General features: G+C 42.0%; 1 protein-coding gene across 1 annotated transcript in view; it reads left to right on the top strand.

Moving 5' to 3' along the window:
- The window catches only part of LOC135211059 (DNA polymerase delta catalytic subunit-like), a gene marked incomplete in the record, with an annotated part of 237143 nt that overhangs the window by 75233 nt on the left and 151352 nt on the right, over positions 1-10558 (top strand).

Below are 10558 nucleotides of genomic sequence, written 5' to 3'. Positions count from 1 at the left end.
CATAAGTGACATCGTCCATAAATAAGATAGTATTTAGTAATCATTGCATGATTTAGATAATTCTTAAACTTAATCTTGATGCATATACTGATTGTTTGTTCATACATAAACAAACCTTCGGTCTTAACAATAGGATAATTTTGTAGCACTTAGCTGGATCTGGTTAAACAATCAGATTGAAAAGCAAGGAATCTGTGAGTTATGGCAACGTGTGCGTATATCGGGTGAAAACTGGTCAAAGACCGCGCACCCACGATATCATGTTTAGTCTTTTTCTTAACCGCCTGGGTGAGAATCACGGTTGCTTACTCTGCCATCCCAGTTGTTTGCCCGTTTTTGCTCTTTTGCTTGTTTGTGTGTTTGTGCTTGTGTTATTATGGCTTCCTCTGCATCTTCTTGGTCTTGCCAATGTATGTGGCTGGGGACTCAGGGTTTCCCGTGTTCTTGTTTCCTGGCTTTTTCGGCTATGGACCCCATTCCACATGCATTAGGTGTCGTGCTAATTTTTGTACTATATATAATGAATCCCTGCCTGGAAAGTCATGCGGGGCTAAATCGCAGTGAAAGTTATTTTATAGTAAGAGGGTGCATCGTAGAGTTTTTCCTTTGTGGGAAGGGTTTTCATCGCCTTGCCCAGATGCTTCGTCTTCTTCCTTAGTCACACCCCATGATGCTAGTTTGTGTGCCTATGTCTCCTTCCTTTTCTTCCATCGATTCGTCGTTGGAAGTATCAGGAGGCCCTCAGGCTGATTTGATGTGTAATGTCGCCTCCTCTCCCTCAGGGGTTAATTTGCTTCCCGGGAGGGAGGAGGCTGTTTCATCAGTTCCTTCTCTTTCAGGATCGGAGGCATCCAAAAATGGTGGCGCTCTTTGCGTCATTTGGTCTATGGGGTTCACCCTCCTTGGAGGGTTTGCTGACGCATTTCATGGATGCTCCTCCCCATGGCCTTCTCTATGTTGGTGCCCATGGTCAGCCATTTTGTAGTGCGCTGCCGAGTCTCATCTTATCGCTCCACCAGTGAGGCCTGCTGCTAGCTTGGGTCTGGGGGAGGCTGTGACGTCTCTCTCAGAGCTGTTGGTGACATCACTCCCAGTTCCATCAGTGACGTCACTCCCTGCTACGATGGTGTCGTCGGTTGGGGCTGCTGCGCTGCCACGCTCCTCTGTGTCATCGTCGTTTGTTCCCGCGATGTCATTGCTGCCATCTAGGATGTATCTTCTTTCATCTGTGTCGTCTGTTCCTCTGTTGCGGATCCATCCGAGGCTTTATGTCAGGCGGTTTTTAAGAGATTGGACTCTCTTTTTGGAGGTTAGGTTTGCTGCCTTCTCTGCTGGAAAGGCTATGAACAAACGTGTTGCATCGCCTCCCCCCTCTCCTGCCAAGAGGGTGTGTAAGGAAGGAGTGGTGTCTTCCTCCCCTCCATCACCTCCATCTACACCGCGTCGGCGTATCAAGCATTAGAGGGTTAAAGACTTTATTTCTTCATCAACGAGTGAAGAACGGCACATTCATGTTCCTGAGAGTGTTAGTGTTTTGTCTCCTTTCCCTGTGCAATCTGCTATTGCTGTGTCGTCCTCTTCTTCAGGACACAAGCATGTTACGGCCTTGCACGTACATGCGCATGTTGGTGATTTATCTGCTGCGTCTGCTACAGTGCCTATTTGTCATCGCAAGTATCTTAAGGCCCCTGTGAAGACTGAAGGTTGTGAATGCGGAAGTGGTGCAGCTAGGGTGTTCATCTTCCCCTCCCGATGATGCTGTTCATGTTTCGACTCCGAGGAATTCTCGTTCTGCGTTAAGAGTTCAAGAGGCTTCTCTGTCGCACATACACGTGTCTTCCACATGAGCACATACGTGAGTCATCTATTGCGAGTGTTTGTAGTCGTGTTCCTAGTGTTGTGATTTGTTCGTCACAGGAGTTGGCGCTTGGCTCCAGTCCGGACAGGCCTTTGGTGTCTGTGTTGGCTGGCGCTTCAGGTTCTATGGCTGCTGGGTCTGCAGTTGGTTTGCAAGAGGAAGGTGCATCTCCCTCTCGTCATCGGTCTCCATTGCCAGAGCAGGAGGAAGGAAACACGAGTTTTTGTCATCCTTTACAGAGGTTGTTGATCTCATTCGTGGTTTCAACAATCTGGAGAGTAGGATTCAGACTCCGTCGTCTTTCACTCCTACTTGCTTGGAAGCCTTGCTGGGGGCTACGCAAGATCCTATGTCATCTTTTCAGCTTCCTTTATCGGGGCATGTCCAGTCAGTCTTGCAAAGGTGAATGCCTCTGTGTCAGACTGGGATGGATCTCTTCGGTCAAGGGGTTCTTCCAAGTTGCTTCCTCCACCCCTCACAAGGCATTGGAAGTATAATGCTATGAAATCTGTCTGCTTGTTGCCTTGACACCTTAACCCAGACGTCATACGTCTCAAGCCAGGGTTGACTTTGACTTTGAAGTAGCCATCTTGCTTGGTGAGTCGTACCCGCGTGAAGTCAGATTAATCAACAGATATCACAAGTTTAACATACGACTAGAATTTGAGAAATATCTAGAAGTGTTCGTGAACTATCGGTGATAAGATTAGTGTGAAAATAGTAGGATAAAGCGTCTTCTAAGTTAGTTTATCAAGTGTAATACTATAAATCAGAACAAGATGGCAGTAAGTTCCAACTGCGGGAAGAGGTGGCGTAATTTGGCGTGTCTAGCAGATTCGCAATACGATGAGGTAGCAGGAAGGGAACTGGCATTTCTCATCTATGAAATCAGCAACAGTCCTAACCAAAAAGATACAAAAGCATTCATAGATATATTAGAAGGATATAATCCTTCAAACTGGAACAAATCTAATGAAAACATCTTGAAAATAATTGAAGAAGTTCCAAATAAAATCCAAGTGGTCAAGAGACTCATAAAGAAAATATACATAAACCAACATATTCCGACAAAGAAAATGAATAAGGTGAATCTTGTGAATATCCTAATTGATGCATTAGGAAAAAGAATGCCAAAAGCATGCAAACTGTGTAAGGTTTGGTATAGCATAGTCAATCCACAAAACCTAATCAGAAAATGTGCTGCATGCAACATTCCGACCCATCCACAGTGTGCTGAGGTAATACAAGATTTGAGAAAAGATACAAGAATTTTTTGTTCAACATGTCTATCATGGATAGACAATGTTATTAAATCAAGATTGAATGTACAAATAGTTGAGGATGAAGAAGAAGAGGAAGAGGAAGAAGAAGAAGAAAAAGAAGAAGAGGCAAAACGGAAGAGAAGTAAACTAAAATGAAATGACAGAAAAAATAAGGGGAAAACAAAGAAGATAAAAGTATGGATGCAGAGATACTCATTGATACTACATATGAGGCAATAAAGCAGCATACCTACGAAGAAATAAATTACGATATGACAACAGAAAAGCAAATCCCGAAGAGGCTCTACCCAGATCTATACAATGACGGGAAAGAGGAAAAAATAGACAAGAAAGACAAAATCTGCAACCTTTTGAAAAGAGGGAATTGCAGATTTGGAGAAAGATGTTACTACAAACATCCTAAGATATGTCAAAACTATGAAATATATGGTAAATGTGCATACTTAGATGGATATGGGGATGATTGCAGAGATCTGCATCCAAAAATATGTAAAAACCTAAAAGAAGGAAAAGGATGTAAGTTCGACAAAAATGCAAATATATGCACCCTGTAGCCATGAATCATAATCAAATAAATAACCAACCAAGTAATAAAATCCAAAATAAGAAAGAAACAAATAAAGAGAGAAATCAAGAATATCAGGTAAAAGAGAAAAGCAAACCACCAATGAGATATGCAGAGGTGTCAGCAAAAAATTTCAAAACATCAGCTCCGAAATTCTACTCAAGAGATAATAACTGTATTTATTATGCAAGAGGATATTGCAGAAACGGAGAAAATTGCAGATTCAGACACAAAATGAATAATTATGATGAAGGAAGATCAAATATTATGGAAAAGTTGGATTTTTTAATGTCAGAATTTCTGGAAATGAAAAAAAGAACAACATACCAGAACAGGAAAGAGACATGGGAAAATCCTTATTACTACCAGTATTAAATGAAGGAGAAAACACGCAAACCATCATAGTGATGAATGCGCAGGGTTTAGTTACGAGTAACTCAAAAAGAAAAATAGAGTACTTAGAAGAACTAACCCAAAATGAAAAGAAAATAGATATAATGAATATAAGTGAAACCTGGTATTCCCAAGAGACTGGGAATGATGATCAAATAAAAGGGTTCCAAACTTATAGATCAGATAGAAAAAATAGGAATCAAGGGGGAACCGCAATATATGGGAAAGACAAAAAACAAGGAAAAATATATGAGAAATATAGTAACTCAGAATGTGAACTAATAGCGGTAGAATTTGAATCTGAAAAATTGATGAACATAGTAATATATAGACCTCCTAATACTAAAGAGTTTGACTTAATAATTGAAAAATTGGATGATATATGTAGAAATCACAAGGACTGGACTATTCTCCTATCTGGTGACTTCAACTTTCCTTTCGTAGAATGGAAAGAACGAATAGGAGATTGTGGTTGTACTTATACATATAAAAAAGAGAGTAATAGTAATGCAGAAGATAAGAGGCAATTTGAAAAGTGAAAATAGAGATAAGCAAGAAATGAAAAAGTGGGAAGGATATGGAAAATACAACTTCTACAGTAAAAATATAAAATGGTCAGAAATTAATGAAGAATTAAACAAAGATTGGGATAACATTTTCGTAAGTGATGACATAAGGGTAAATACGGAGATATTATATAAAATATTGGAGAAAATGGTGGAAAAATATATACCGAAGAAGAAAAGTAAACATCATTCATGCATACCAAGAGACAGAAGGATCTTGTTCCAGAAAATCAGAAAGTGGAAAAAAGGTCTTGCAAAAGAAAAAAATGCATGGAAAGTTATAGAACTAAAAAGTAAGATAGAAAATGCAGAACAAAAGATTATACAATCAAAAGAAAATGAAAAACGGGACTTGGAAGAAAAAACCCTATTAAATATCAAGCAAAACCCCAAACTATTATACTCATATGCGAAGAAGATGAATAAAAGAAGAATAGAAATAGGCCCTCTGAGAATTGAAGGGAGATTAACGAATGAAAAAAAGGAAATTTGCAACATACTGGCAGAACGATATAAGAGAGAATTCACCCCTAGAATAGATAATGAAGATAATGATATAGAAGTAAGGGATGAAAATAGTGAATATTTAGCTGACATAGATATTAATGAAGCTGATATTGTGCAGGCTATTAATGAAATTAAAATGGAGCTGCTGCAGGGCCTGATGGAATTCCTGCTATTTTGTTAAAGAAAGTAGTTCATTCTATCGCAAAGCCACTTGCAATATTATTAAGACAAAGTGTAGATACAGGCAAGATTTATGATGAGCATAAATTAGCATATATTACCCCTACTTTCAAAAGTGGATCAAGACTAGAGGCAAGTAATTATAGGCCTGTGAGTCTAACATCACATATTATGAAAGTGTATGAAAGGGTAATGAAGAAAAATATTATGAAACATTTAATAAAAAATAATTTGTTTAATAAAGGACAACATGGTTTCGTACCCGGAAAAAGTACACAAACCCAACTGTTAGTCCACCGTGAGAACATATTCAAAAATATGAAAAGCGGAAATGAAACAGATGTGGTTTATTTAGACTTTGCAAAAGCTTTTGATAAAGTAGACCATAATATATTAGCGAAGAAAATTAGAAAACACAATATCGTGGATAAAGTAGGAAGATGGTTAAAAGAATTTTTACACAACAGAAAACAGATAGTTATTGCAAACGACGAGAAATCGGATGAAGTCAAGGTAATATCCGGTGTGCCGCAAGGTACGGTGTTAGCTGCAATACTGTTTGTTATTATGATTGAAGACATAGACAATAATGTGAAGGATTCGGTAGTGAGTAGTTTCGCAGATGACACAAGAATAAGTAGAGAAATTACTTGGATGAAGATAGGAACGCTCTACAAAGAGACCTTAACAAAGTATATGATTGGGCAGAGGTAAATAGGATGGTATTTAACTCTGATAAATTTGAATCAATAAATTATGGAGACAGAGAAAGAAAGCTATATGCATATAAGGGACCTAATAATGAGACCATCACAAATAAGGAAGCAGTTAAAGACCTTGGTGTGATGATGAATAGGAACATGTTATGCAATGATCAAATAGCAACTCTGTTGGCAAAATGTAAAGCAAAAATGGGAATGTTGTTACGGCACTTCAAAACAAGAAAAGCTGAACACATGATTATGCTTTATAAAACATATGTTCGTAGTCCACTTGAATATTGCAATATGATATGGTACCCACACTATCAAAAGGATATTGCACAAATAGAGAGTGTACAAAGGTCCTTTACAGCTAGAATAGAAGAAGTTAAGGACCTAGACTACTGGGAAAGACTACAATTCTTAAAATTATATAGTCTAGAAAGGAGAAGAGAACGCTACATGATAATTCAGGCATGGAAACAGATAGAAGGAATAGCAGAAAATATCATGGAACTAAAAATATCAGAAAGAGCAAGCAGAGGTAGATTAATAGTGCCCAAAACTATACCAGGAAAAATAAGGAAAGCACACAGGACATTAATCCACTACGCACCAGCATCGATAATGCAGCGTCTATTCAATGCGTTGCCAGCTCATCTGAGGAATATATCAGGAGTGAGCGTAGATGTGTTTAAGAATAAGCTCGACAAATATCTAAACTGCATCCCAGACCATCCAAGATTGGAAGATGCAAAATATACCGGAAGATGTACTAGCAACTCTCTGGTAGACATTAGAGGTGCCTCACACTGAGGGACCTGGGGCAACCCGAACAAGATGTAAGGTCTGTAAGGAGGTCGGTGGTGCTGTCCTTGTCACCGCAGGATGCCTCGGCGACGGAGTCTACTGCAGCTTCCATGTTCCAGATGATGTCATGGTTAGACTTGTGGTCGACGGCCACTGCCAAGATTGTGTCTGACAGGTCTGCAGAAGGGTTGATGAGTGTGACTTCTCTTGGCAGTTTGTTACAGTCTGGGGCAAGGCGTTTTCGTATCTTGCCCATCCTAATGTCAATTTGTGGGCTAATCTTCTGATTAGAGGAGACGCAGCATTGTCCAGGATGGCAAGATCGGTTGACCTTGAGTCCTTGTTGGCGCTCAGGAATGGGGATCTGTTGGATTCTCCATTCCTGTTTCCTCGGACTGAGCTGGAGGACGCGATAGACTGGCGGCAAGCTGACACGAAGGACAGGTTGGTGCACCAGGCTGTCTGCGAGGTGGAGTCTTGTTCTCGGAATCGTCCCCCTCCTTCTCCTCTTCCTCCTCTTGTTCAGCAACAAATGCAGAAATTGTCGCCTAGTAAGCTATCTAGAAGTTCAGCTTCGGCTGGGCCCTCTCATTTGTCATCTCAGCCTAAGTCGGATGACCAAAGTTCCTTTCGGCTCTGCTCTTACAGGTCAAGGAGGGGCTCCAGGGGTAGAAATAAAGGGGGTTGTCGATAGGTTGGGCGCTTCTCCCTCTCCTTTGCCACAGGTTGGGGAGTGCCTGGTGGGCCAGTGGGCCAAGTGGCAGTTATGGGGTGGAGAAGTGGGTTGTAGACATCCTTCAAGTGGGGGTATCTACTACCGTTTGACCCCCCCCCCACCCAGCCCCTGCTTTCAGACAGACCTCTGGTCAGGAGGGTGTATTCCCCCAATTCTCCAAAGTTCTTAGCTATCCGGGAGGAAGTACAGAAGATGCTTGACAAGGGTGCGATAGAAGGAAGTGGTGTGTCCGTCTCCGGAGTTTTACAGTCACGTCTTCTTGGTGCCAAAGGCGTCGGGGTTGGAGGCCTGTGATCGACCTATCCACTTTGAATCATTTTGTCAGGAAGACGAGGTTCAAGAGGGAGACCCCGTGATCGGTGTTGGCAGCGGTGAGGGAAAACTACTTCATGCTGTCAATAGATCTAAGGGATATGTTCTTCCAAATCGCTATTCATCCATCGTCCAGGAAGTTCCTTCGCTTCTGTCTCGGAGACAAGGTGTTCCAATTCAAATTCCTTGCTTCGGATTGACCACATCCCCACAGGTGTTCACAAGGGTCTTCTCTCCTGTCTCAGCTTGGGCTCATGCTCAAGGTATCCATCTGGTGAGTTACCTCGACAACATGTTGGTCTTAGCAAGTTCCAGAGAGAAGCTGCTTTAGGACAGGGATTGCCTGCTTCGGTTGTGCTGGAACTCAGCATCTTGATGAACCTAGAGAAATCGAATCTCGTAACCAGTCAAAGAATTCTTTATCTAGGCATGGTCATTGATACAGCAGCGTTGAGGGTTTTTCCGTCTGATCATAGGTTGGAGTTGTGGGTAGTGGCGTGGGACTTTCTGTTGTAGCTGGATCAGTCAGCTCATCAGTGGCAGGTTCTTCTGAGAATTTTTTCTTCTCTGGAAAAACTGGTCCATCATGGGCGACTTCGTCTTTGGTCCCTGCAATGGAGACTAAGGGACTTTTGGTCTCTGGCGGGGGACTCACCCCTGATAAGGGTTCCTCTGTCCCTAGAAGTGAGAGATCTTTGTTGGTGGTTGGACGATCAGAATCTCGTGGAAGGTGTTCCTTTGCATTCTCTGCCACCGGACTTCCTTCTGTTTTCAGATGCCTCCCTCGCAGGTTGGGGTACTCATTTAGGTGACCTCATTACTTTGGGAGTTTGGAGGACAAACAGCAACATATCAACGTGTTGGAGTTAAGGGCAGCCTTTTTTGGTCTGAAGGAGTTTTGGGAGAAAGTAGAGGGACATTCTGTAGTTCCCCCACGGTGGTCGCTTATGTGAACAAACGGGGGACTGGTTTTGCGTCAATCTCATGCTTTGACAGTTGAGATTCACCAGAGGGCGGTCAACAGTTCAGTGGAGCTGTCAGCCAGGTGTATCCCAGGCAAAAGGTATGTGGTCGTGGACAAGCTCAGTCGTCGGGATCAGGTCCTAGGCACCGAGTGGTCCTTTCATCAGGTCGTGGCAAACAGGCTTTCCCAGGTTTGGGGGAGACCTATGCTGGACCTCTTTACGACCTGGTTCAACAGGAACTTAGAGGTTTTCTGTTCAGTGGTTCTAGATCCTCTGGCGTTGCAGAAGACACTTTCCAACATCCCTGGGACAACCTGGAGGTGTATGCCTTTCCTCTGTTTTGTTTGATCCGCCAAGTACTGAACAGGAACATGAGCTCGCACAATCTCAGGATGATATTAGTAGCTCCTCTTTGGCTACAAGCGGAATGGTTTCTGGATCTGCTGTTGTTATTTGTCGGACGTGCCGAGGGAGATTCCTCCGTGGTGGCATCTTTGTCAGCCGCACATAGAAAGATTCCACCAGTCAGTAAAATCCCTCTCTTCATGGTTGAGGCTATCAAGTATCTCCGAGCGAGAGGGTTTTCTCAGAAGACAGCAGGACATATGTCCAGCAATCTCAGGGAATCTACCTCTGCCATTTACCAAGGTAAATGGGCAATCTACTGTGATTGGTGTTGTAAACGAGGTTTTTCTCCACTCAAAATCTCTATTCAGCGCATAAACTTTTTGGTTTCCTCAGGAATGAGAAAGGCTTATTCGTTTCCACTATTAGAGGCTACATGGAGGCCCTGAGTTTGGTGTTATGTCTCAGAGGTGTTGACATCTCACCCTGGGAACTCTCCTTGCTGTTTAAAGGGTTTGATCAGTTGTTTTCTCAGAGGGAGCTTAAGCCTCCAATGTGGGATGCTTCCTTGGTCCTGAGAAATTTCACTAAAGCTCCTTATGAGCCTTTATGTCGTTCATCAGACAGGAACTTGACACTCAAAACGGTTTTCCTCTTGGCCTTGGCTTCTTCGAAAAGAGTGGGGGAGCTTCATGGCCTGAGCTATGATGTGAAGCACACCAGGGGTTGGGGTTAGTGTCCTGCGAATTTATCCTGGAATTCGTGGCTAAGACTGAATCCCTCAGTGCAGGATGACAGGTTCACCTCCTTTTGCATTCCACCTCTGGATGACTTTGTGGGCGGTGATTCTCAAGAGCTCGTTTTGTGTCCTGTTAGGGCTCTGTGTTGCTATCTTAAGGGGGGAGTCCGCTTATATAGAAATAATGCTTCGATTTTTATAAAATTATTATATGTTATACATATATATAAGGTGAACAGTTTTTCCTTTTTTGGGGGGGGATGGGGGCGAGGGGGAATTCCCCCCCCCAAATTTTTTTTTATTTGGTTATCATGAGTTCCTCATCAACCCAAGAAAAAATCTAGCCCCAATGGAATATTCACCTTTCTTTCCTCTTTTCAATGGTATATTTAACATTAAGATTGGTCTATAAATAAGAAAAATAGTGTGCGTTTGAAGTTAAAAAAGCGAAAACTGAGAAAAATGGCCGTAAAGGTCAACAAGATTTTTTTTTTTTGACACGTGGAAAAAACTGATCTTTGAGCAAAACCATGATACAAACAAATGTTAAATACTCACTGGCGCTTAATTCAGACTGCCTTTCCTTCTTTCTAATAGT

The sequence above is a fragment of the Macrobrachium nipponense genome, chromosome 4 (genome assembly GCF_015104395.2).
Source record: "Macrobrachium nipponense isolate FS-2020 chromosome 4, ASM1510439v2, whole genome shotgun sequence".
Classification (NCBI taxonomy): Eukaryota; Metazoa; Arthropoda; class Malacostraca; order Decapoda; family Palaemonidae; genus Macrobrachium; species Macrobrachium nipponense.
This window is presented reverse-complemented; position numbering and strand designations above follow the sequence as displayed.